This window comes from Carlito syrichta, unplaced genomic scaffold (assembly GCF_000164805.1).
Source record: "Carlito syrichta isolate Samal-C Ts95f unplaced genomic scaffold, Tarsius_syrichta-2.0.1 Scaffold303992, whole genome shotgun sequence".
Classification (NCBI taxonomy): Eukaryota; Metazoa; Chordata; class Mammalia; order Primates; family Tarsiidae; genus Carlito; species Carlito syrichta.
This window is the reverse complement of record NW_007248088.1, coordinates 382,756-383,314: the sequence shown is the minus strand read 5'-3', so window position 1 is coordinate 383,314 and position 559 is coordinate 382,756.

Genomic DNA, 559 nt, shown 5'->3' with positions numbered 1-559 from the left:
TTTTTTTTTTTTTTTTTCTTGGAATCCCTGTCACCCAGACTGGAGTGCAGTGGCACGCTCGCGGCCACCGCACCGCAGCCTCGACCTGCTGAGGCCCCGGCGATCTTTCCCTCTCAGCCTTCTAAGTAGCCGGAACTATAGGCGCGCGCTACCACGCCCGGCTAATTTTTGGTTTATTACAGAGACGCGGTCTCGCCAAGGTGCCCGGGCGGGTCTCGAACCCGCGGGCTCCCAAAGTGCTGGGATTACAGGCTGAGCCACCGAGCCCGGCCTGATTTGAGTTTTAGCCATGTTCTGGAGAGGTCTCCTCCAGGGATGGTGTTGACAGCCCCCTGACCGCCTGGCCTCTGCTCCCCTCCCTGCCCAGCACAGGGAGAGGAGTGGTGCCCTCCTCAGCCGCCCCGACCGCCACTGCCCTATTCCACCCCTGCAGTCCTGTCCTCTCCTCTTCCTCTTTCCAAAGCTCGTCATTTTCAGAAAAGAGAACTGAGAGCTGGCTCGTGCCTGAAGGGATGCGGTGTGCCCTAAACCTGGAGGTGGGGGGAGCCACCTGGGTCCC